This window comes from Neofelis nebulosa, chromosome 12, assembly GCF_028018385.1.
Source record: "Neofelis nebulosa isolate mNeoNeb1 chromosome 12, mNeoNeb1.pri, whole genome shotgun sequence".
Classification (NCBI taxonomy): domain Eukaryota; kingdom Metazoa; phylum Chordata; class Mammalia; order Carnivora; family Felidae; genus Neofelis; species Neofelis nebulosa.
In genome coordinates, this window is record NC_080793.1 from 62350033 (window position 1) to 62377498 (window position 27466).

The window sequence follows — 27466 nt, forward strand, 5'->3', positions numbered from 1 at the left end:
GGTAAACACAGAATCCAAAACAGGCTCCAGGCTTCAAGCTGTCAGCACAGAGCCTGACATGGGGCTGGAACTCACAAACCCTGAGGTCATGATCTGAGCTGAAGGCAGACGCTCACCCACTGTGCCATCCAGGACCCCCTGATTTTTCCAGGTTCTAAAACGTACATGAACCTTTTCCAGGTTCTAAAACCCTGACTTTTCCAGGTTCTAAAACATGAATTCCGACCAATTAAGAGATTCTTAATGAACTGACAATAGTTAGTGGCTTTGATTCTCCTTCTTTTGGGCTTAGGTACCCTTAAAAAATTACTTACAATGGTAAATCATTTAAAGTAGACATTCTTAACCTTGCAAAAATTGCTGTTTACAATCTCATAAAAAAACTATTGACCCAAACTCTAGAAAAGTGCACACATGTAAGACTTTTTCATACAATTTTATAGGGCTTACAGATCACTAAGGCCTCTCCTTGGACCCCAAATTAAGTACTCCTAAAAGGAAGGATAAAAAAAATCATGTCTTGTGTGTTTTGTCTATCTTACTTGGCAAACATAGCTACCAGAATAATTCATTATCACATAAAGTCTTTAATTATATTCAGTAGATGTGCAGGAATTCTGCAGAGTTCTAAGAAAGCACAGAAATAAATGAAAGCACAGCCCTACTCTTCTAGGAACATAAAAACAAATATACTCCAAAGGTATTTACATGACCAAGTACTAAAAAGAAATTGAAATGGAGTCTCAGAAAAAAAGCTATACTCCATGGGGAAGGGTGCTTCTGCTATTTAAAGGAGACATTGAAAAGATACATAGGATCATAACCAACAGAAAATAAAGGGATTGAAGGTCAGAAAAGAACAATTCCTTTAGAAGGGGTGCTGCCTGGTCAGTTCAACATAAATATAGAATGAAGTGTAGTGCTTGGGAAAGAAAAGGGCATGGCAGGCCTCTGTGAGAAATACTGTCTGCAGACTCCCCCGTAAATACCCCTGATACGATACCCAGTTAAGAAAATTGGTAGAAGAAAGGTGAGATGGTGGTATATTAAGAAAATCAGTGTATTTACTTTCATCCAGAACTAATTCGATAATAGCACTTAAAAATTCTCTGTGCTCTCAAAGCTTATTAATCATATCTACTGATCAGCAAGTAAAGGTCAGCATGAATAGGAGAAATGTTTGTATAACATCGTGCACTGAGACTTTTCTTAGAAACAAAATGTTGCTGTCTTAAATACATATTGTTTTCAAAATGAGCTATCAAAATCAATTTTATATTTTTTACTCTAATAAAAGAAAGCTTGATAGTTTAGGCAGCTTAGAGCTATCTCTAGAGCAATTTGAAAAACAAAGGGATTGATTAGATTATTACTCTGAAAGGATTGAGTGCTTCTCTTGAAAATGAATGCAAGCAGCGAAGTTGAAACATAATTCAAACCATAGGTCAAAGCAGAATGAATCATGTTTAAATCTCTCAATTTTATCTTTAGAAAGTAAAGGCAGAGAGAGTCTTTACTCCACTGTGGTTCAAAATGGCTGAGTAAGCTAAAGTGATTAAATAAACAGACTATTATATGCCATCAGTTCAATCAAGTGAGAACACTCTAGCTGTCAACTCTTAGTGAAAGGAAGACGCTTGATACTTTTCATAATAAATATCCATTCATAAAATGTGCTGAAATGAACAAAAAAGATCTATTACCAATTCCAGCTATTTCACAGAGAAAAGCTGGCAAGAAATTTTCTAACATCTAAAATAGAAAAGTATCAATTAATCATGAAAATGGCTCAGATAATGTGTTACATGTTGTTACATATTATCATATTCATCCTGATGCCTCAAACCATTTATGAAAAGACATCACATAAAAATGCAAGTACCAGTCATCTCAGGAAGCAAAATTTTTAAAAATAGTATTGGGTCCCCACCCCACCTGCAAAATTAAAACAGGCTCATTGGAGTAATGTTAAAAAGTAACAAAGGATACCACAAGGAAAATAATAACCACCTTGGAAGAACACTTAAGGTACTTTTCTTACACTCACCTGTCTAAGCGCACTTATGGGAATAGTACTTCACATGATGTCTGTCTTACAACACACTGAACAACATCCCATGGCAACACTAAGTATTTACCTAACAACACTGTTGAATGGTTCCACAGTATTCTTCTATGTAACTGGTCCTCTATTGCTAGACACAGTGATGCTGTCAGATTGTTTTGTTTTCCTGTTTTAAATAATGCTATGTTGAACATCTTTACAAATGAAATCTTGTATGTATCTGTAACTATTTCCTCATATCTTTAGCTCAAATTCTTAAAGTAAAATGCCAAATCATAGAGTATGTACATTTCCAAAGCTTTTCAGACATTTCTTTAATTTCCTTTCATAAATATTAGACCAATTTACACTGTCATTTGCAATACATGTTTTAAGCCAATTGAAGTTCACTTTTATAAATAATAGTTATATATCTTTTTTCAACAATATTTATATTGCTTAAAATTTGAACTAAATAATAGCATAAAATCATATTACACTACTACTAATACTAAAAGGATAAAGAGGACAAAATATCTAAATATGTTTACAATGACAAAACGTCAATTTTCATATTTGTATAACATAAAAATCATTTAAATAATATTGCTAGTTACTGTTTTATAACTTTATCCCCAGTTTACACACAAAGTACTAAATTTAAGTAAATCACACAAATGTTTTTCTTTTATTTGTAAATGAATTTGAATGTCTCTACACTGCATGCTTACTTTATTTTTATTTTTATTTTTTAGGACAATAAAAGTAACATTTTATTCTAACACACTATTTTTCTAAGGTATATCTCTCAGACATTGTTATTATAAAGATTTTAATTTCATACATTGACTATGTTCTTATAAAGTCACTGTATTCTTAAATTTCCATTTTAAATATTATAATACTAAATTTGTAATGATGATCTTTCATATTTGTAACTTCAAATATTTTTAAGAGCTAAAAATATGTTTTTCTTCTTTTTATTTTTTTAATTTTTTTAATTTATATCCAAATTAGTTAGCATATAGTGCAACAATGATTTCAGGAGTAGGTTCCTTAGTGCTCCTTACCCATTTAGCCCATCCCCCCCTCCCAAAACCCCTCCAGTAACCTTCAGTTTGTTCTCCATATTTATGAGGGGTTGTGGGAGCTCAGTTGGTTAAGCGTTTGGCTTCAGCTCAGGTCAGAATCTCATAGTACATGAGTACGAGCCCCACATTAGGCTCTGTGCTGACAGTCAGACCACAGAGCCTGCTTTGGATTCTGTGCCTCCCTCTCTCTGCCCCTCCCCCACTTGTTCTCTCTCTCTCTCTCTCTCTCTCTCTCTCTGTGATAAACAAACATTAAAAAATAAAAAAATAGGGACGCCTGGGTGGCTTAGTCGGTTAAGCATCCGACTTCAGCTCAGGTCATGATCTCAAGATTCATGAGTTCAAGCCCACATCAGGCTCTGTGGTAACAGCTCAGAGCTTGGAGCCTGCTTTGGATTCTGTGTCTCCCTCTTTCTCTGTTCCTCCCCTGTTCGTGCTCTGTCATTTAGATTATTTATTTATTTATTTATTATGTTTGATGTTTATTTATTTTTGAGAGAGACAGAAGGAGTTCAAGAAACAAACACTTAGGTAAATGAGTATCAACACAGAATATACCAATGCTAGTTTTAGATTGTTTGTAATCCCAAATTCACTTTGAGTTTATGGTGCCCAAAATAATATTTATGGATATATTTTTCACAGCCAGAGTGGCAGGTAAAAAAGGTTTGTTTAATTATTTAAAAGGAAGGTTGTACTGATTCTAATAAAAGAAAAAATATATTGATTTTTTATTATTCACCTACTGAGCTGACTAAAAAGAGAGCATGTGTGTGTGTGTGTGTGTGTGTGTGTGTGTGTGTGTGTGTCTGTGTGTGTGTATACAGACAGAGAATGAGAGATCAGAAAAACCTACTTAGGGATCAAGATGGAGTAGGACAAAATGAAACATAATTGCACAACTGTTGTTGAAACACAGACAAATGAACACTATACAAACTATAACAATAACCATAATATACCCAGATCCAGCTAATATGAGTAACTCCTACTTCTTTACCAATTACAGCTTTAGCCTACTCTGTTCCCTCTTGCCCTATAGATAAATGATTAGGATAACAGATCATACAATTGCCCCCACCTTCTTCCAGCATTCAATCCAAACCAAAACTACTCTTCCATTGAACCCTCCCCCAAATCAACTAAACAAGCCCAGATCCAATAGTAAGCCTCTACTAAGCATACATGATTCCCTATGCTGTGCTGTTGCCTCTGTTACAAACAGGCAAAAGGGTCTACTTTATTTGACTAGAAGTGTGTTCCTGGTGGTTTGGTTTAGCGGGCACCTACAGGAAATATACTAAAGTTTAATCTTCTTATCCAAAAGTAACCCATAAAAATGAACAGAATTTTCACAATTACAATGAGTACCAAAATGCCTTCATAACTTTCATACATTTTATTACACCCTAATTTAGGTGAAAAAAAGCAAAAAAGACATGAGCTAAACTCTAAAGAATCACCAAAAGACAAAGTCCATATCTATTAAGCCATGACTTCAAACAATTAAAAGATGCTGTCATTCCATCACTGATATGTATGACACCTGCAAATGAAAATCAATTTGCAGAAGGAAGTTTAATACCCTTGCTTCTGGGCACTTAAAGGCTTTAACTATCACTGCAATATTAACTGCTTCTTAGGCCTTCTAAATCTGGCATAAATTCAAATGTAAAGATGCAAAATCAGAGTACAGAACCAATTCAACAGCACCCTCTGCTTGCAGGTAATTTAATTTCATTTTAAAGAATTTCTTAAACATCACCATTCAACAAAATTACTCTTTAAAACTTGTGCCATTTTATCTGATATGTATAAATTTATGCTAACCTGAAAGAATACATTATCACATTTTATACCTAGGGCAGGTATGACTGAAAAGTATCAAGAATCCAGGTAAACATCAAGTTTGGGCTTTAAAACTACTCTCCCGGCATCAAGCACAGGTAAGTGGATCTCAAACTTTTGCAAGTATGAGAAATATCTGGGAAATGTGTTAAAAAGCACAAATTTTTCTCAAGTATTCTCAAGATTCTGGTTGAGTGAGTCCTGAAATGAGGCCGAGAAATCTGCACTTTTAATAAGCATTTCAGTTGGTTCTAATACAGAATGCTGTACTTTCACACTATGCACTGAAAAATACCGTTTAGTAACAGACCAAAGTGTTTTTACCGGGGCAGGTAACTATTTGTGCACTTCTTTAATGGTGTCCTATTTGATTAAAAAAGGAACATAAAATTTAAAACTATTTTTTTTCAAATAAGGATGACTTTAAAATGTTTACAAATTTCTAAAGAAAACTAATTTACTTCTCAATATTTATGCTCTAAAATGTCTATAACTTATTTTGAGAGAGAAAGTGCGTGTGTGGGCAGGGGAGGAGCAGAGAAATAAGGGGAGAGAGAATCTTAAGCAGGCCCCATGCCAGTGCAGAACTGATGTGGGGCTCCATCTCAAGACCATGAGATCATGACTTGAGCTGAAATCAAGAGCTGGATGCCCCACCAAGTGAGCCACCCGAACACCCCTATGACTTTTCTTCTGAATAAAGAAAATCATGTTCAATTGCTTCAAACCTGGATGATAGAAATAACCACAAAAGATTAAGAAATCCCAAAATTCTATCACAGAGGTAACCACTGCTTAGTATTTTAGAATTTTTTTTCCCTATGCTTCTTTGTTCCTCACCTTGAACTTTTTATTTCACTATATAGAATATCAGGGTAAAACTGTCAAAAGAAAGGTAGACTGTCACTAGATGGAAGCTTTCATTTACAAAAGTATATAATTATATTAACAATAAAGTCCACTGACTTAAAACAAAGAAAAAAGTATCAGTTCACAAACCCTAAAGAAAGAAATATCATAATTGAGAGAAAGCACAATGGGGCACAGTTTATGCTAAGCCTATGCCTTCTTGGTACCAGAAGATTAATGGCACAGTGACATTCAATGAAGTTCAGGACACACAAAATGTAAATGGGTACTGTCTTATATAAAAGAAGTACCCATAAGATTCTGTACCTAACAACCTAGATTATAAAAGTTTTTGTGGCTACTACCTTTAGGGGCAATTACAGGAGGAATGAAAAGATCTAAAGACTAAAAAGTGAGAAAAATAAATACAGCAAAGAGACATAATAAAAAAAGGGAAAGGAAACCAAATGTAGATATATTTTTGATAAATCGCAAGAAACCAGTTTCATCTTTAACAATTACTTTACTATTTCCCTGAAACTTTTAGGTAATTATATTTTCCCTCACACAATATGGTCAAACCTATCCTAAAAGAGATGAAAGCATATAAATTTGAAATAACTATTCTGCCAATTAATATCCACAATCCCTTCAAAAAGGGCTCCTTGTCACCCGGACTCTAGGCTGTAAAGGAAGTGGGGTCATGCAGGTTCAGAGCAGCATTGTGCCACATGGCCAAGCTCACTCCAACACAACCAAGGAGGGCCCAGGAAGGAGGTCAGTGTGCAAGTCAAGAAGGCAAATCCACCAGCAGCATCGAAGAAAGAGAGCAAGTTCTGATGTATACATGCTAATATTCATTCTAATGAGTTCTCCTTCCAGAAATTCTAAGGAAAAATAATGAGAATTGTCATCACTTATTAATTCCCTTGGAACTTGGAAATCTTTATTATGCACACAGGTGTTCAGTAGAGGCTTACTTATTTATTTGTCTGTTTATATTTTAATTCCAATAGAATTAACATACAGTGTTATATTAGTTTTAGGTGTACAATACAGTGATTCAACAATTCTAAACGATACTCAGTTCTCACTGTGATAAGTATATTCTTAATCTCCCCACCCATGACCTCTCTGGTAACCATCAGTTTGTTCTCTATAGTTAAATCTGTTCCTGGTTTGTTTCTTTTTTTTGATTTGTCCATTCATTTCTTAAATTCTACATGTGAATGACATCATATGCTGTCATTCTGACTGACTTATTTCAATTAGCGTTATGTTCTCTTGATCCATCCATGTTATCGCAAATGGCAAGATTTCATTCTTTTATGGCTGAGTAATATCCCATCATGTGTGTGTGTGTGTGTGTGTGTGTGTGTGTGTGTGTGTGTGTATACACACACACATACCACCTCTTCATTATCCATTCATCTATCCGTGAACACTTGGGCTGTTTCCACAATGTGGCTTTTGTAAATAATGCTGCTATAAACATAGGTGTGCATATATCTTTTCAAATTAGCGTTTTCATAATCTTTGGGTAAATACCCAGCAGCAAAATTACTGGATCATATGGTAGTTCTATTTTTAATTTTTTGAGGTATCTCCATACTGTTTTCCACAGTGGCTGCACCAGTCTGAATTCCCAATAACAGTGCACAAGTGTTCCTTTTTCTCCATATCCTCACCAACAATTGTTCTTCAGGTTTTTTTAGTTTAGTCCTAACTGATTACTATCACATGCCCAAAACATAGAAAATCCACTTTCAAAGAATCAGATGACAATAACAGTCAAAAAAATATATTTAACTATATTTAACTATTTAGTTGATTGAAGGAGCACCAAAATTGGAAGGCAGCAAACTCAAATAGGCACAGAACTGGACAGGTAATAGGAATAAATGCACTGGGCCAGGGCATACAGAAAATAACTGGGCAGGCATAGGTGGCAGTAGTGCCCAAAGTACCTCTGTGTCTGACTAGAGAAGGGCAAGCTGAGAATTCGGGAACTGGAGAAAGCTAATTTGCATGGTCTGAAGGAGACAGCCTCTGCTTGGCTCCAGGCAAATGTTGCGGGGGGGGGGGGGGGGGGGGGGGGGAGATATGAGAGCAGTGTTTTCAGATCACCCCAGTGTTCAAGTGAACCTGTAATTCCAGAGTTTTATGTGAAACATCCTGATATTTAACATTGACAATTCACATAATTCAAATATTTCTAGAACACTGTGAACCTCTATCTGCATGTAAATGCTTAGTCATGGCCTGCAGACTGTTAGGTACTGATTCCTGGGCTTCTGGATAATCTGCTGTGGTTTCAGGTTGAGAATGACCCTGGCAAGGAGTGGAGAGCCATCTCTGGCTCTGCTGCCAGAGGATAAATATGAGGGTAATACATCTGATAATAAAGCAAGTTTACTCCACTTCTCTCTGCTTCTCTTATCTACAAGCATGTTCTGCTTTCCTGATAACACCCAAGGGACAAAATTAGATTATGGTCTCATGAAATATATGTAGTTTTTTCAAGTTTCTGTGTTCCACTGTTCCATGAATATGTTCCATTAATCCCATAATGAATTTGTTTTATATAATTTAGGCTATTGTACATTTGCTTCTAAAAATAAATGCTTTTGAAAATAATCCTTTAAATATAATATTAAGTCATAGGAAGCAGAGAAAACTATTCTGGAAGACAGCAGGAAAGACAATCTTACAGAAAGAAGCAGAGGCAAAATTAACTATGACAGAACATAACAAAAAATCAGTTTCAAAAAGCAGAAATTGCAAATGGAATAAAGAAAATGTATCCAGTATCTTACACTGGATCCATGCTGCACCAAAACAGTAAAATTTTACACATCTTAATTTTGAAACAAAAAGATTAAGGAACCTTCCTTTAGGGATCTGTCCACAGAACAGGAAATTGTACCCAACCTATATTTTAGAATAAAATTCATAGAAATACAGTAACTTCATTCTTCATCAGTCTCGTCTAAAATAGGAACACATTTTCTTAGCTGTCTTTAACACCATTCATCAGAGAAGGAAGAATAAAATCTATATTCACATCTTCACCAGATTAGTTCCTTTTATCAAGTCCTACATATTTCTGTCACTGTTAAATAGAAGGAAAAGCACTTTCATCCTCACTACATCAAAATAATTAATTGTACTATAATCAAACTAACTCAACATAAAAAAAAACTTTTAATATAGTATTAAAATTTTCAATCATGGGGCACCTGGGTGGCTCAGTAGGTTGAGCCACTACCTCTTGGTTTTGGCTCAGGTCATGATCCCGGGGTTATGGGACTGAGCCGCTCAATGGGCTCCGTGCTGAGCGTGCAGCCTGCTTAAGATTCTCTCTCTTCCTCTGCCACTCTCCCCAGCTCATGCTCTCTCTCTCTCTCTTTCCAAAATAAAAAATAAAATACAAAAATTTAAATCAGATACTGAACAGCAAATATATACAAAGCAATAATCTAATTAAATAAGATGTGCCATCTGAAGAGAGAAACATACTGCTATGTACAGGAATGGTTTCAGAGCTGAAAGATCACTTGGAGACTGACCTGGATGTGCTTGTGGACAAAGAGTAAGACCCACAGGTGAGAAGCACCTCATTGTTTGATGGGTTAAGCATTCAACTTCAGCTCAAGTCATGATCTCACAGTTCATGAGTTCAAGCCCTGGGTGAGGCTCTCTACCTGCTTCAGATCCTCTGTCTCCCTTTCTATCTGCCCCTCTCCTGCTCACACTCTCTTTCTCTCTCTGAAAAAAAGCCCCACAGGTGAAGATCAAGGAAATGGGGTAGGGAAGGACAATGAGAATACATGACTCAGTTTGGAAAGGAATAGACATCTCCTCAGAGACATGAGGGAATCAGTCTGAAGAGGATAAATATTTTGAGGTTTCAAAATCAAGTAAGAGACCAAGCATTACATAAAGCTCATGCAATGAAGAGAGCCAAAGAGAAACAAAAATGACAATAAATAATTAATTTCTAGGGAAGAAAAGTGGCATAGTTTCACATTTAGTGATGTATGAATATTTATGTGCCTAGAAAAAATGAGTATGAAAAAACCAAAAATCCAAAAAATCAAAAAACCAAAAATCAGCTGAGTTTTGGAAGACTGTTCTCATTTAAAGTATCTTCCAAAAACAGCTTTGTATGGTTGGTTTCAATTTTCCCTTTCTTTGATACTGTTAAGCTATCTTTTCAACAAGATGCTAGTTGAATATAATAGAAATGAAACCTTAAGTATTTAAATGTTGGCTATACTTTTTTCCCATTATTATTTCCCCATTATTTTAATTATAAAATCTTAAAGGTGAAATAACTTTATTTTTCTTAATGTTTATTCAAGAGAGAGACAGAGCATGAATGGGAGAGGTGCAGAGAGAGAGTGAGACACAAACTCTGAAGCAGACTCCAGGCTCTGAGCTGTCAGCACAGAGCCCAGCATGGAGCTTGAATTCACAAAGAGAGAGATCATGATCTGGGCAAAAGTCAGATGCTTAACTGACTGAGTCACCCAGGTGCCCCAAAGGTGAAATGACTTTAAAGAATATTTCTGCTTTGTGGATGAGTCTAAATCTTTCAAATTCAAGTATTTGTTTGCATTAGTATTAATCCTCTAACATTCAGGTCCTATTTTTGTGGGGGAGGAACTGCAAACTCTCATGATTCCCACAATGACCTTTAAAAGTTATACTCATCTTGTTCTCCAGAGTAGTGACAATGATGGGTAGTTATTATTCACATTTTGAAGCTCACATGATACGCAGGTTGAACTGTTATTTCTAGGTTTAGAGCACATGTGACAGGAACAAGAAATGTGGTTTCTAACTACAGGATAAAACCTAAATCTCTTCCTCAGAGAGTGTATGTGTGTTTGTGCATGAGAGAGAGAGACACCAGGAGATGATAAGAGTCACTTATTGACTGTCACATACTTCTCAAATATACTCTTATAAATATGATTAGCTTTTAAAACATTAAGGAACACTCATTTATCAGAAACACTTTGATGTCTATGCATCAACTTTAAAAATATCTTTTCTATTTCTAGAAAACTATACCCAATATAATGAGGTATAAATAAATTTAAGGAATGTTTATAATAAAACTGTATCATCACTACATTTGACATAAGAATGAAAGAAACTAATGGCAGAACTGAAAAACAGAACACAATTTTACTTTGAGTAACAGGTTTATGTGTTCCCATTAAATGAAACATGAGTAAATTAACCTCAATGAAATAGCTACCATTTTACTAGTGGTATATCTGGAAAATAAAAGCTTGTGTAGGAAAAACAATTTTAACTATCTTCCCTCATACCTCTTCCCAAAATTTATAAATGCACAAGTTTTATAGAAGTAAAACCATTCCAAATTATATGACAGAAGACTGACAAACTTCTAAGTCACACACAGCTCTTCAAATGGCTCTGCAGTGTTGTGATGATTTGGAGGTTCCTGGTTTCCCAAGGGGAAGCTATAAAAATCAGGGAGACGGAAGACAGCACCAGCTGAAAAACCAAACAGATGGCTTAGCCAACTAAAAAATCAGCTGAGTTTTGGAAGACTGTTCTCATTTAAAATATCTTCCAAAAACAGCTTTGTATGGTTGGTTTCAATTTTCCCTTTCTTTGATACTGTTAAGCTATCTTTTCAACCTTTAGATAGAAGGAGCAAAGAAAATATTAACTTCCTTTACAAGAGAACAAAAGACACGTTCCATTTTGTTCTCCTGAAGAAGTTTTAGACCTGAGTTTTACTCACTTAGAAAAATCACCTGTCTTTTCCAGTTGGAGTATTCTCTGGATGATCACAAGCAACTCTCTGAAAATGGGTGTTATGGCATGGAAGTAATGAAATAAAATAAATATATTTATTAAATATATATTATATATCAAATATATAAATATGATATATATATTCAGTGTATGTGATATATCAATATAAAGTTGACCCTTGAACAATGGGTTTGAACTGCACAGGTCCACATATGTGTGCATTTTTTTCAATAAATACAATATAGAACCATACAATGTGGTATTTTCTCTTTCTTATGATTTTCTCCTTTTTTTCCTTATGATTTTCTTAACAACATTTTCTCTAGCTTAATTTAAGATTACAGTATGTATACATATAACATACAAAGTATGTGTTAATTGAGTTTGTATTATCAGTAATGCTTCAACATTAGGCTATTAGTAGTCAAGTTTTTGAGGAGTCAAAAGTTGTAGGTGGATTTTCAACTGCTCAGGGGATCAGCACCCCTAATCCCCATATTGCTCAAGGGCCAACTGTATATTAAATTATATATACATACACACATACATATCACTCAAGCAAACATGGAAACCTCTAGCTAGAGGTTTGATGGAGAAGCTCTGGAGAATACCTTGTGTATGTAATTAGCGTAATTACGTTCTATTTTATGTAGATAAGATATGTTAGCAATTTATAAAAATATTGACAGAATTGACTAAGATGATAAATTTAAAACATTTATTCTGCAGCAGAGAAGGAAAAAAAAGGAGGAGGGGCCATTCCCAGGACTCAGGAGACAATTTACTATTCTGTGGGGAAGAATCTCAGTGTGGGACAGCTATGTAGGCACAGTAGGTTAAGAACTGTTTGCTCTGCTACAAGAGAGAACAATATCCTATGATATACAGTATTACAGTGAAGATTGTTTTTTGTGACAAAAAATAAGCCAATCGTGTTACAAATAAGAAGACTAAGTATTTTGCATTATCCCCAAAGCAAAATCTGACTGCCCTAAGTAACCGGGCAAGGTAAATACCTTCCTCAGGGCTTCACTGCTATGTACAATATAGAGGAGAATTTCTCAGGCACCATTCCACTATTTACCTTCCCACCAACCAAGTGGACACCTATTTTTAAAAGCTGATTTGCATTTTTTGTTTTCAGAGATTCAAACTTTAACTCTGAAATTTAGCTAAAAATAAAAAACACACAGTTAAACATGAAAAACTATGTACAGATTGCCAGTTCTAACTTCCTTAGAAAACTATACATCCTGATCCCATTCTTTCTGCTGCGTTTAGGGAGTCTTTCTTCCTCACCTCCCATAAAAATCTCAGGCTCTTGTACTCCTCCTTCATTACAGCATCTGAATTTGAACTCCCATGTTGAGATCCAAAACAAAAACAAACATATACAAACACCCACCCCCCAAAAAGCCAATATTCAGTTGCTGAAGTAGAATTTCTAAATCAAACAAATACATTTCAACATTTAATACATTTAGAAACACAAAACCAGGGTTACAGTCTTCCACTTAAATTTTACTTTTACTGATCAATATTAAACCCTAAAAGCACATGAAGTTTACAGTGTGAGCTACAAAGATTATCTCCCTAAAAAGTACTTTGAACGAAGAGGTTTGCAAGAGCCTTTTGATAAGAAATTACAGATTTTACTGCTTTTGCAGGAGTAACTTTAATTGATGATTATGATGATAATGATGGTTCTTTTTTAAAACCTGGAATGCATCTTTTTTGAAACCTAGAAATCTATTTAGTTTCTTTTTTAAACCCTGAAAGCTAGGTAGTTAAGACACCATTAAGTCTTGTAAATATAATGAACATCAATAAACTTTTCATTCGACTCTTTCCTATTGACTACAATAATAAATTATTCTGCTTTTTTTGTCTCTCCAATACAAACAGCTATGATCTCCATATAGTCTACATGGCAAAATGGCCAAATAATTTGAAGTTTGTTTGTTTGTTTGTTTGTTTGTTTGTTTGTTTGTTTGTTTTGAGAGAGAAAGAGAGAGCACAAGCTGGAAGGAGCACACAGAAAGGCAGAAAGAGAATCTTAAGCCATGTCCACTCCCGATGTGGGAGTCTCGATCCCACAACAGTGACGTCACAACCTGAGCCTAAATCAAGAGTTGGACGCCTAACTGACTGAACCACCCAGGCTCCTCAAATGGCCAAATAATTTTAAGTAACTGTGAAGATCCGGGTCTAGAATCTGCACCTCAGATCGAGTCAATAGTAACAGGTATTTAATCAAAATTTCCTTATTCCTTTGTGCTGGGCGCTGTATTAAAATCCTTACATAGGTACCTCCCACAATAACTCTGAAAAGGGTTACCTCAGACAAGGAAACTAAAGCACAGAACAGATAAGTGGCTGATCAAAGGCACATAGTGATTAAGTGGCAGAAACGGGTGTTACTTCAAAGCCTTCACTCTGTATCTTCCAAACTATCATTCCGCTATAGAGACTGTCTACAAACTGGCTCCCAAAGAATAGACCCTGCCATTTTCTAAACAGTCCAGATAAGGGACATTCTCATTCATCAGAAGGTTTGAGTGTTCAACCTAAACCAGTCAACTATAGCACCAGGAGCAAGTCAAGAAAACGTCACAGAATAGGCTGAATAATTTCAGCCTGGAAAACCTCAGTTTATCTTTAGATAGTATTATCTGGACTATCACAAGAGATGATGACTTTATTGAAATAAAAAATGAAAATATTAAATATCCAAAGGCAATGTCTTTCTCAAGCCCTGTTATCTATGGATAAATGTATCTATGCACTGATTTGCTTAGCAAATCAAATTCATGTGAAGTATTATTGTTTATATATACACATGTATACACATACCCACAGATCTCCAATTTTTATAGCATATACAGTTTTAAAAATGGATACAAAGTTACATAATTTTGTGGGGGGAAAATCTTTCTAACTTAAGTAAAAACACCATTTTAGTGAGTGATGGAGTTTAAAAGGAAAACCCACAAACATATACCTGGATATCTTGAAATCATAAGATATCTTTTTCTTATGTTGCTGGTTGTAGGTTTATTTCTTTTCTCTCAAGGATGTGAATAAACTCCATGTGTTGGAGCCACCTTCTAACTCTAAGTAATTCTAGTTTTCATTTCAAAGCCAAAATAAATAAAAATTTATTTTTAAACCCAAATAAAATATGTGAAATCTTTTTTTTTTTTTAGAGACACACAGAGAGAGCAGGGGAGAGGAGTAGAGGGGGGGAGACAGAGAGAGAAAGAAAGTGAGACAGAGAGAGAGGAAGAGAGAGAGAGAGAGAGAGAGAGAGAGAGAGAGAGAGAGAGAGAATCCCAAGAAGGCTCCACATTCAGCATGGAGCCCAACACAGGGCTCGATCCCACAATCCTGGGATCATGACCTGAGCCAAAATCAAAGGTTGGATGCTCAACCAACTGGGCTACCTAGGTGTTCCTAAAATATGTGAAATCTTAAACATAAGTATACTTGTCTGCTAGTGTAATTCAATAGGTTTTATTAAACAGGAAGCTGACATTTTTAAACTATTATTTTTTCATCCACTTTCATAGTATCTTCAAAAAATTTAAGCATTATGTCTGGCATATACATTCCTTACTGGAAGGAATCAAGACTTTTTTTTTCCTATCCAGCAAGTAATTACCTGCAAGAAGTTATGCTGTTCAGTGGCAAAAGTAATTACATAAACTACAAAGAGATTTATTAATGTAAAATATTTAAAGGCCCTTTTATAATCTCTTTTGTTTTATACCATACTTTTTAATAAAGATTAAGTCCTAGATGATTTTCAGAATAAAAAATAGTGGCTATGGGGCGCCTGGGTGGCTCAGACGGTTGAGTGTCCAACTTCAGCTCAAGTCATGATCTCAGGTTCATGGGTTCAAGCCCCACGTCAGGCTCTGTGCTCACAGCTCAGAGCCTGAAGCCTGATTCAGATTCTGTCTCTCCCTCTCTGCCCTCCCCACTCATGCTGTGTCTCCCTATGTCTCTCAAAAAATAAATGTTAAAAAAAAAATTTTTAAATAGTGGTTATAAGAAATTGGACAAGTAGGAATACAGGCACACTTCAAATACTTAAAATATTATTTTTAAAAATCCTGAATATTAACAAGTAGCCTCAACTTGGTTATAAAATCTTAAATTTTAGAAAAGTATCACATTATATTCAATTATAGTTCTCTTTAAAAATTAGAGGAGGATATATACCAGTATTGAAATTTCATTTTAGAAAAAATTATCCAAGTCTGGTTTTAACAATGAGCTTTACCATAGGGAAGAGCTGAAAAAATTATAATTCAAAGAACCATTCATTCTAAAAACAAACATGCCAAAATCCCTACCATCACATTCTGTCTTTATTTTACTGCCAAGCTTTTTGATGTTCTTGATGAAAATGTTTTTCTTGAGATTTATACACTGTCTTACATGTATAGTAAAACTATACCTAAGTAAATATTAAATTACCATCAGGTTCAACTATACTGGAAGGGGATGTATTTCCCCTTTTAAAGTTTATTAACACATCATTCTTTTTAAAAATTGTGCATAAAACTTTAGTCTAAATGTTATTTACAGAACCAGGTTCCCAGAAGAACACTGTTCATCAGCATCACTTCTTTCCATGAGGAAAGTCAGCCCTGAACGTGGTCCACACCATTCCTTTCCTAAATCTGTTTCATTCCAACCAGTGGTAGCTATGCTCCTCCCTAGCAGTGCATGCATCAGATAACTAGGATCGACTTCAAATAGGTAATGCTAGTATTTATCTTTCCCTTCAGCACCACCCACAGAATTAAAGAAACCAAGGGATTTAGAACATGTCCACGTAATTACCTGTCACAATCTACTAAAGGCTTTCTAAAGTTAACATCCTAATGCCTACTGTTCCCACAGGAGAATTCTAGAATGTGCTTTAGAAAAGCTGATTCAATTTATGCTGATAGTCTATCCGAAGCTTTTTAAACACAGCATTAGTACATGAGATACACATTTCTTATGGAATTAAAATACTCTGATATTTTACTACTGAAGGTATATGTAAATGAACTCACTACACAGCCTGGACATTAAAAAAAAAAATTAAGAATAAGATAAATTGTCTTTTACTTAAATTAGCTCTTCAGCTAAGAGGAAAACTTATTAAGATTCTGGTTAAGGGTGGTGACAAAGTGTGGTAGTACACTTAATACCATCACTGCACAATTCACATTCTGGGGCCAAATAATTCTTTGATGTAGAGCACTGTCCTATGTATCATATGATGCTTAGCAGCACCCATGGCATCTTTTAACTAAATGCCAGTGGCATGTCCCATTCATGACATTCAAAAATGTCCCCATTGTTAAATGTCTTCTAGAGACGAAAATCATTCTATGATTCAGATCTCATGAATTATGGAAATAGTCACAAACAGGTTACACTTTGGCTCCGTTCCTTTGGGTGTGCACCAACCAGGGGGAGACATTTCACCTCTTTGCTTCAATTTCCTCCTACCTCAAGTAAGTGGTATAAGGGTTAAATGAGAGGATTGAACAGTGCCCACTACTACTGCTATGATTGTCTCCATTGTATACTTTGTAGCATCTCTCTCTCTAGACTCTCTATGCTACAAATGAATACTTTTTTCTAAGTATTTATTATAATAATTTCAATTAGTTAATATACAGTTATATTAGTTTCAAGTGTACAATATACTGATCCAACAATTCCATACATCACCCAGTGCTCATCACAACAGGTGCACTGCTTAATCCCCATCACTTAGTTCACCCATTCCCACACCAACCTCCCCTCTGGTAACCATCAGTTTGTTCTCTAGAGTTAGGAGTTTGTTTCTTGGTTTGTCTCTCTTTCTTTCTCTTCACTTGTTTTGTTCTTAAATTCCACATATGAATGAGATCATATGGTATTTGTGTTTCTCTGGTTTATTTCACTGCACATAATACTCTCTAGCTCCATCCATGTCATTGAAAATGACAAGATTTCATTCTTTTTTAGGGCTGAATAATATTGCTGTGTGTGTGTGTGTGTGTGTGTGTGTGTGTGTGTGTGTGTGTATAGATCCCCTCTTCTTTATCCATTTATCAATCAATGGACACATGGGCTGCTTCGATAATATGGCTATTGTAAATAATCCTGCTATCAACATATGGGTGCATGTATCACTTTAAATTCATGTTTTTACGTTCTTTTGGTAAATACCAATTAGTGCAATTGATGGATGGTAGTTCTATTTTTAACTTTTTGAGGAACCTCCATACTGTTTTCCACAATGACTGTACCAGTTTGCATTCCCACCAACAGTGCATGAGCGTTCCTGTTTCTCCACATCTTTCCCAACATGTGTTGTTTCTTATATAGTTGACTTCAGCCATTCTGACATTTGTGAGATGACATCCCATTCTACAATGATCTGCATTTTCCTGATGGGAAATGATGATGAGCATCCTTCCATGTGTCTGTATATCTTCTTTGGCGAAATGTCTGTCCATGTCTTCTGCCCATTTTTTAACTTGATTTCTTTAGTGGGTTTTGTCTGTTTGTTTATTTATTTGAGAGAGAGCATGCAAGTGCAAATGGAAGAAGGGCAGAGAGAAGGAGAGAGAGAATCCCAAGTGGGTTCCATGCTGACAGCTCGATCCCACAAACTATAAGATCATGACCTAAGCCGAAATCAACAGTTGGATGTTCAACTGACTGAGCCACTCAGACATGCCTGGATTCTTTAGTTTTTGAGTGCTGAGTTTTACAAGTACTTTATATATTTTGGATATTGACTCTTTGTCAGATATATCATTTGCAAATTTCTTCTCCCACTCTGTACATTGCCTTTTGCTTTTGTTGATTGTCTCCTCACTGTGCAGAAACTTTTTATTTTGATGTAGTCTCAATAGTTTATTTTTGCTTTTGCTTCCCTTGCCTCAGGAGACATATCTAGAAAAAAGTTGCTACAGCTGATGTCAAAGTTAACTGCCTGTGTTATCTGCTAGGATTTTAATGGATTCAATCATCACACATAGGTCTTTAATCCATTTTGAATTTATTTTTGTGTATAATGTAAGAAAGTGGTCTGGTTTCACTCTCTTGCATGTTGCTGTCCAGTTTGCCCAACACCACTTGTTGAAGAGACTTGTCTTTTTCTCACTGGATATTCTTTCCTGCTTTGTTGAATATTAATTGACCAAATAATTGTGGGCTTATTTCTGTGTTCCATTGATCTCTGTGTCTATTTTTGTGCCAGTACCATATTGTTTTGATTACTACAGCTTTGTAATATAACTTGAAGTCGGAATCATGATGCCTCCAGCTTTGCTCTTCTTTTTCAAGGTTGCTTTGGCTATTCAGGGTCTTTCATAGTTCCATACACATTTTAAGATTCTTTGTTCTAGTTCTGTTAAAAATGCTGTTGGTATTTTTATAGAGATTGTATTAAATGTGTAGATCGCTTTGGGTAGTATACATTTTAACAATATTTGCTCTTCCAATCCATGAGCATGAAATATCTTTCCATTTCTTTGTGTCCTTTTCAATTTCTTTCATCAATGCTTTATACTTTACAGGGTACAGGTCTTTCACATCTTTAGTTAGGTTTATTCCTATGTATCTTATTATTATTGGTGTAATTGTAAATGGGATTGTCTTCTTAATTTCTTTTTCTGCTGCTTCGTTATTGGTGTATGGATATGCAACAGATTTCTGTACATTGATTTGTATCCTCCAACTCTATAGAATTAATTTATCAGTTCTATGAGGTTTTTGGTAGAGTCTTTTTAGGCTTTCCCTATATAGTATCACATCATCTACAAATAGTGAAAGTTTGACTTCTTCCTTGCTGGTTTGGATGCCTTTTATTTATTTTTCTTCTCTGACTGCTGTGGCTAGGACTTCCACTACTATGTTGAAAAAAAGTGGTGGGACTGGACATCCTTGTCTTGTTCCTGACATTAGAGAAAAGGCTCCCAGTTTTTCCCCCATTAAGAACGAGAAGAATGAAAAGCTGTGGGTTTTTCATAAGTGGCCTTTATTATGTTGAGGTATGTTTCCTCTAAACCTACTTTGTTGAGGGGCGCCTGGGTGGCTCAGTCGGTTAAGCGGCCGACTTCGGCTCAGGTCATGATCTTGCGGTCCGTGAGTTCGAGCCCCGTGTCGGGCTCTGTGCTGACAGCTCAGAGCCTGGAGCCTGTTTCAGATTCTGTGTCTCCCTCTCTCTGACCCTCCCCTGTTCATGCTCTGTCTCTCCCTGTCTCAAAAATAAATAAAACGTTAAAAAAAAAAAATTTTAAACCTACTTTGTTGAGGGGTTTTATCATGAATGGACGTTGTGCTTTGTCAACTGCTTTTTCTGTGTCTACTGAAATGATCAAATGGTTTTTATCTTTTCTCTTATTTTCTTAAGTTTATTTATTTTGAGAGAGAGAGAGAGAGAGAGAGAGAGAGAGAGAGAGAGAGAGAGAGAGAGAGAACAAGTCAGTATGAGAGTGGGGGAGGGGCAGAGAGAGAGAAGTGCAAGAAGACTCCACACTGTCAGTGTAGAGCCTGATGCAAGGCTCAAACTCACAAACCATGAGATCATGACCTGAGCTGAAGTCAGATGGTCAACTAAGGCCCCCCCATCCTTTCTCTTATTGATGTGATGTATCATGTTGATCAATTTGTGAATACAGAGCAACCCTTAAAACCAAGGAATAAATCCCACTTGATGGTAGTGAATGATTTTTTTTTTTTACATATTGTTGGATCCTGTTTGCTAGTGTTTTGTTGGAGATTTTATGTTCATCAGAGCTATTAGCCTGTACATCTCTTTTTTCATGGTGTCTTTATCTGGCTTGGGTATCAGGGTAATGCTGGCCTCATAGAAAGAATTTGAAAGTTTTCCTCCCTCTTCTATTTTTTGGAATAGTTTTAGTAAAATAGGTATTAACTCATCTTTAAATATTTGGTAAAATTCCCCTGTGAAGCCATCTGGTCCAGGACTTTTGTTTGTTGGGAGTTTTTTGATTACTCATTCCATTTCCTTGTTGGTTATGGATCTGTTCAAATTTTCTATTTCTTTCTGATTCAGTTTTGGTAGTTTATATGTTTCTAGGAATTTATCGATTGCTTCTAGGTTGCCAGATTTTTTGGCATACACTTTTTCATAATAATCTCTTATGATTGTTTGTATTTCTGAGGTGGTGGTTGTTATTTGTCTTCTCTAATTTGTGAATTTATTTGAGCCCTTTCTCTTTTCTTGATAAATCTGGCAAAAGGCTTATCGATTTTATTCATTTTTTCAAAGAACCAGGTCCCCAGTTTCATTGATCTGTTCTACTGTATTTTTAGTATCTACATCATTTATTTCTACTCTAATCTTTATTATTTCTTTCCTTCTGCAAGGTTTGGGTTTTGTTTGTTGTTCTTGTTCTAGGACCTTTAAGTGTAAGGTGAGGTTTGAGATTTTTCTTGCTTCTTGAGATAGGCCTGTATTGCTTTAAACTTCCCTCTTAAAACTGCTTTTGCTATATCCCTGAGGTTTTGGACTGTTGTGTTTTCATTTTCGCCTGTTTCCATATACTTTCCAATTTCTTCTTCTATTTTCTTGTTGACCCATTCATATTTAGTAGCATGTTATTTAACCTCCTCCATGTGTTTGTGGTCTTTCTGGCTTTTTTTTTTTTTTTTTTTTTTTTTTGTGGCTGACTTCAAGTTTCATAGCATTGTGGGAAAAGAATGTATGGTACGACTTCAATCATTTTGAATTTTTGAGGCTTGTTTTGTGGCCTAATATGTGACCTACCCTGGAGAATGTTCCATGTGCACTTAAAAAGAATGTGTACTCTGTTGTTTTAGGATGGAACTTCAAAGCCATTGTTTTTTTTTGTTTTTTTTTTTTGTTTTTTTTTTGTTTTTAACGTTTATTTATTTTTGAGACAGGGAGAGACAGAGCATGAACGGGGGAGGGTCAGAGAGAGAGAGGGAGACACAGAATCTGAAACAGGCTCCAGGCTCTGAGCTGTCAGCACAGAGCCCGACGCGGGGCTCGAACTCACAGAGTGCGAGATCGTGACCTGAGCCGAAGTCGGCCGCTTAACCGACTGAGCCACCCAGGCGCCCCCAAAGCCATTGTTTTGAAAGATACACAGGACCAGGTGGACTTAACAGATACATTCAGAAAAGCCACTGTTTCTTTGTTGACTTTCTGTTTAGATGATCTGTCCACTGATTCAAATCAGGTATTAAACTCCCCTAGTATTACTGTATTATTATCAATGAGTTCCTTTATGTTTATTATTAACTGCTTTATGTATTTGACTATTTTCATGTTAGGTGCATAAATACTCACAATTATTTTATCTTCTTGTTGGATTGTCCCCTTTACTGTGATACAGTGTCCCTCTTTGTCTCTTGTTACAGTCTGTTTTAACATCTAGTTTGGATGATATTAAGTATTGCTACGCCAGCTTTCTTGGATATCTATGTGATAGATGTTTCTCCATCCCCTCACTTTCAACTGGCAGGTGTCTTTAGATCTAAAATGAGTCTCATGCAGACAGCAGATAAATGGGTATTGTCTTTTTATCCATTCTGTCACCCTATGTCTTTTGATTGAAGCATTAGTCCATTTACATTCAAAGTAATTATTGATAGCTATATATTTATTGTCATTTTATTATTTGTTTTCTGCTTATTTCTTAAGATATTCTCTGATCCTTTCTTGTCTTTCTTTCATGGTTTGCTGATTTTTTATTGATATATATGGATTTCTTTCTCTTTATTCTTTGCATATTAGTGGTTTGTGATATATGGTTACCATTAGGTTTGTATATAACCTCTTCTGCATATAGCAGTCTATATTAAGTTGATGGTTATTTAAGTTTGAACCCATTCTTTTCTCTTCTCCTCCCCATGTTTTAGGCATTCATTGTTGTACTTTACATACTTTATTTTACATGTAAGTTCCTTGACTTATTTTTTCATAGAAATATTCATTTTTAGTGCTATTCTGTTTCCTACCTGCATATTGTCACTTTGGTCTCCCCTTTCTACTCAAAGAGTCCCCTCTAATATTTCTTGCAGGGCTGGTTTAGTGATCATGAACTCCTTTAGCTTTTGAGAAACTCTCTCTCTCTCCTTCTATTCTGAATGATAGCCTTGCTGGATAGAGTATTCTTGGCTGCAGATATTTCCCATTCAGCACTTTGAATATATCATGTCTCTCTATTTTGACTTAGAAAGTTTTTACTGGAAAATCCTCTGACAGCTTTATGGCATTTCCTTTGTATCTTACTGTCTTCTTTTGTCTTGCTGCTTTTAAAATATTTTCTTTACTGCTATATTGCACATTTAGTTACAATATGTCTTAGTGTGGATCTGCTTTTGTTGATTTTCCTGTGGGTTTCCTGTGTCTCCTGGATCTGGATATCTGTTTCCTTCCCCAGGTAAGGAAAGTTCTCAGCTATTATTTCTTCAAATATATTTTCTGCCCCTTTTCTCTCTTTTTTTTTTTCTTCTGGGACTTCTATAATACAAATGTTATTACATTTGATGGAGTGACTGATTTCCCTACGTCTAGTCTCATTGTGCAAAATTCTTTTTTCTCTCTTTAGTTCAGCTTGATTACTTTCCATCACTCTGTCTTCTAGGTGATTTGTTCCTCTGTTTCTTCCCGCCTGCTGTTCATTACACTAAGTGTGTTTCTAATCTCATTTTTTGCGCTCTCTATCTCTAATTGGTTCTTTTTTTAATCTCTGTATTAAGGGTCTCACTGATGTCTTCCACTCTTTTCTCAAGTCCAGTGTGTATCCTTACCATCATTACTTTAAATACGGGTGCCTGTGTGGCTCAGTCCATTGAGCATCCGACTTCAGCTCAGATCATGATCTCATGGTTGGCAGGTTCGAGTCCCATGTTGGGTTCTGTGCTGACAGCTCAGAGCCTGCAGCCTGCTTCAGATTCTGTGTCTCCCTCTATCTCTGCCCCTCCCCTGCTCACACTCTGTCTCTCTCTCCCTCTCTGTATCTTTGTCTCTCTCTCTCTCTCTCTCTCTCTCTCTCTCACACACACACACACAAATAAACATTAAAAACTTTTTTAATTTACTTATTTTTAATTTTTAATGTTTATTTTTGAGAAAGAGAGAGCACAAGCAGGGGAGGGGCAGAGAGAGGGTACAGAGGATCCAAAGTGGTCTTCTGTACTGACAGCAGCAAGTCCAATGTGGGGCTTGAACTCACAAACCAGGACATTATGACCTGAGCCAAAGTTGAATGCTCAACCGACTGAACCACCCAGGCAGCCCAATCAGGCCTATTACTTGTATCTTTCACTTAGATCTTTGGTTGTGGCCTTGTCCAGTTGAGACAAATTTCTCTGTCGTCTCATTTTGTCTAAGTCTCTGTGCCCATTTCTGTGTGTTAGGAAAGTCAGCTACATCTTTTGTTCTTGAGGGTAATGGCCTTTTGAAGATGTCTTGTAGTGCCATGCCATGTAATATCTTCTGTTCCCTAGAGCCTGGCACTTCCAGGAGTGTTTTTAATGTGTGCTTCATGTGCTCTGCAATTTTGTCCCTCAGGCCAGTCATGTGCAGAGTCTCTGTCTCTCTGCCTGCTGTGGACAGTGTTTGGTCCCTAATCTGAATGTGTCATATTTTAACTAGGTGTACTCTGGTCTGCCTGTGAAATGAGACCTATCACCACCACCACTGGAATTGAGGCTCCACAAACCTCCCAGTTTACAAGACGAGGTTTTGATGGGGGTTTGGGCTGGACTTCTGGGGGAAGGGAACTGCAGTAGTGGGACTGAGGCAAGCATGACTAGGAAGGGTCATTCCACCAAAGCAGGGGTTAGGTAGGCAGGGCTTGGTGTAAACAAGTTATTTAGCAAGTGTCAGAGCTAGGCTGATTCCTGTTAGGTAGTTCTGAGTTTATGCTGAGGGGTGGGGAAGGGAAATGGTACCTGCTTATTCCTTTGTTTCCGAAGGGGTCTCTGTGAATGCTGCCTCTCTGGGACACACTCCAAGAAGAGCAAATAACCTCCCCACTATATGCCCCACACACTCTTGAGATTTCTGTTTCCATGTTGTATGTCCACAGGTTGTTTGCCTGCCTTCCTTCCAAAAGCAGTCCCAATGCTCTCCAGGTACTACTTGAGCCAAGCCCACTAACCTTTAGAACTCCAGGATTTAAGCCGTGCTGGTTGCCAGAACTCACAAAATTCAGCTCCTCTTACTTTCCAATCCAATTGCTATGGGGATTCATTTTCCCCATGCACTCCCGTCTCTCCCTCTTCTCTGCAATGATGGCTCCCTCCCTACCTTGGTGGGCACAATCCATTTCTCTCCTAAATTGCACCTACGTACTTCTTACCTTTTTGATGTGGCCTCTTCTCTCCCTTTAGTTGTAGAGTTTTTTCTACCAGTCTTCAGGTCAATTTCTGGGGTATTTAGGATGAATTGATAGTAATCTAGTTGTATTCGTGAGATGAGGTGAGCCTAGGGTCCTCCTACTCCACTGCCATCTTCCCCTCCTCCCCCCAAACGTACACTTTTTCAACAAACTTCTTCCTGAGGGCCCCAAACTGAGGGATTAAAAGGGGCCGGGGAGAGGGGGGAGGGGGGGAGTTGGGTATTCCTAGGCTTATGGATTGCTTCAAAATTCCTCCTTAAAGCCCTGTATTGTAGGCCATAAGAATATGTTCCCAAAACTTATTTCCCAAAGTCTATGCACCAGAGAACCAGGATGGTCACAGGTCACATCATATACTTTCCCTTCTCTGTACTTTGACTGCAGCTTTTTGTCTGATGGACATGACGCCAACAATTGTGTACCCACATATCTGTTAGAATCCAACATCTTTCATGAAGTATTTTCCTGATGGCATCAAACTCATCCCTCTTACTCAATCCCCAAACACTATGATGGAATCTCTCTCACAGTATTTGTACTCTTCAGGGCATGAGTGATTTAGTGATAGCTACACATATAGGAACTCATTTGCCTGCTAAACCTCAAGTACCTGTTCTGTTCTCAAGCAACTCTGTCTACCCTGAAGCGTCCAGCCAGGGCCCTGGCCACAATATTACTTAGGATTTATTTGTAATTGGCAGTACCTTTAGAGAATTAATTGGTTATTTTCTTATAGGCTGATATAATTCTTATATTAGCTCTGCAGTAAACATTTTTCCCAGAAAAGACTTCAATTAAGATATGATAGTGCTTACTGGCATCCACAGCCCCAAGAAACTAATATTCAAGAATAATATTTACTAATATGGAGAAAATTATTATCAAGCATGAATGTTTAGTTGACGGTCATTTATTGAGTGCATAAAAGTATATTTATTAACTAATGAAAAGTATTTCTAAGTAAAACATTAATTACCATGACCATTTTTTAACTTTAAATCTCACAGCTCTATTTGTTATGTATCACTAAATGTTAACCACTATATTTCTCATGAAAATCATTTTGTTCAATATATACCACTTTGAGCAACTATAAACCTACTATAATGAGGTGATGTTAGTTTCACACTGCAGGTAGCAGGGAGGAGGGTGGGGGTGACCTAGATGGTAAAACAAGGTAAGTATCCAGCAATGTCTGCTGCACCCATTACAGGGGATCAGAGCCCAAGGTGGGGTTGGCGGGGGGGGGGAGCAGAAGGGCTGACAAAGGAAGGGAAACAAAGTAATCCAAACACCTGCAGACCAGGATGTCAGGAAACTGTAATTGCCTGTGGTATCCTGAAGGATTCTAACAGAAGATGACAGTAGTCACAGGCAAAGGATAAGACTGCAGTAGTGTACATATCTCAATATGTATTTAGAGGATTACAGGCATCAGAATACTCTAAGATGCTTGCCACAAAATGCATGTGCAGAGGAGTGGAAGCCAACTTCTACATTTTATACAGTTACTCCAAGTTTCGTATGCATACAAAAGTGAAAGTACTACTGGATATCATCTTTTTACAACAAAAGAATACTAATTGCTTGAGACATACAAAGGAATTGCACTGTGTAGAACCTTCAAAAAACGTTTTTAAGTAAATGCCACTAAATTGAACAGCTGCTTTACTTTCTAGGCATTCTCTGTATTAGGTGTGCAATTTAAAAAAAAAATGAAAGAAGGGGAGCCTGGGTGGCTCAGTCGGTTAAGCATCCAACTTCAGCTCAAGTCATGATCTCACAGTCTGTGAGTTCAAGCCCCGCAACGGGATCTGTGCTGACAGCTCAGAGCCTGAAGCCTGCTTCAGATTCTGTGTCTCCTTCTCTCTCTGCCCCTCCCCTGCTCATGTTCTGTCTCTCTCTGTCTCAAAAATAAATAAAAACATTTAAAAAAATGAAAGGATCTATATAAAAAGATTATAGAGAAATTTACAGAAACAACTCATGTGGACAATTCTGTAAATACCAACAGAATGGGGAAAAGTTATTTTGAGGATGTGAAAATTCAACACACATATCCCAAATAACCTACCTCTGGCTGCCCTGGACAATTTCCCACCAGTGGCTGTATCTAACACCTCTAGGAGAGCTCAAGAATTGCTGACTCTGAAAAATTTTATTTCTGTGAGGAGTCTTGGGAGATAAAGACACAGCACAGCACCAAGGAAAATGTCTTTCTCCTCTGACAAACTGAAACCAATTAAGCCAAAAACATCACATTGATCCAATTATGCCAGGAAGAGTTAAAATGAGACTAATATCCCAAAGACCCTCAGGACTCATTAAGAGTGAGTAACATCCTTCAGGGGCCAGTAAAATTAATGACATTTCAGAAAAGAGACTCTTATGAGCCATAAAAGAAAGAAGTGACAGAGGGTTGTAGAAATCAAGTC

At 36.6% G+C, this 27466-nt stretch overlaps 1 protein-coding gene and 1 long non-coding RNA gene across 19 annotated transcripts in view; both read right to left on the bottom strand.

Moving 5' to 3' along the window:
• The window catches only part of KDM4C (lysine demethylase 4C), a 443090-nt gene that overhangs the window by 248473 nt on the left and 167151 nt on the right, over nt 1-27466 (bottom strand). The gene's annotated exons all lie outside the window — the stretch shown is intronic.
• On the bottom strand, nt 14805-21496 carry LOC131491900 (uncharacterized). The gene is made up of 2 exons (XR_009251714.1): nt 19934-21496; nt 14805-19699 (listed from the first exon to the last, which is right to left on the bottom strand). It is a non-coding gene; the product is annotated as an uncharacterized LOC131491900 (long non-coding RNA).